This window comes from Plasmopara halstedii, assembly GCF_900000015.1.
Source record: "Plasmopara halstedii genome assembly, contig: Scaffold_1343, whole genome shotgun sequence".
Taxonomy (NCBI): Eukaryota; Oomycota; class Peronosporomycetes; order Peronosporales; family Peronosporaceae; genus Plasmopara; species Plasmopara halstedii.
The window spans coordinates 876,446-876,921 of record NW_020188258.1 but is presented as its reverse complement, the minus strand read 5'-3'; positions in this window follow the sequence as shown (position 1 = coordinate 876,921).

Below are 476 nucleotides of genomic sequence, written 5' to 3'. Positions count from 1 at the left end.
CTAATACGTGCAAGACACCAGAGGAGGCGGCGTACGCATATGATGAATATCTCAAGAACAATTACCCACTAAGCGATAGAGAGTTTAAGTTTGAGAAATGGTAAAACGCATATATAAAGAACTACGCTAAAATACAAATAATCCTTAGATTATATACCTCTCGAAATACAAGAGCAAAATGAGAGTGTTACACAGTCGTTCCCACTCTTGGATCGAGCGTGCGAAGATCTCTGTCCGCTAAAAATTGAGGGCCCTGAAAGTCAGATCTTTTCCTGAGCAAAATGCACTGGAACCTTGTTGCACAGAAGAAGCTTTGATAAACGCATTTGTTCAGGTACGCGTTTTCAGAAGCGAAACTGAGTGTCTCAACTGTGGCTTGTTTGCTATGTTATGTCGAGCTTCACATTTGTTTATTTCTTGAAGCCCGCATTGAACATATACCCTAGATGACATCCGAAAAGAGACTGTCTTAACCT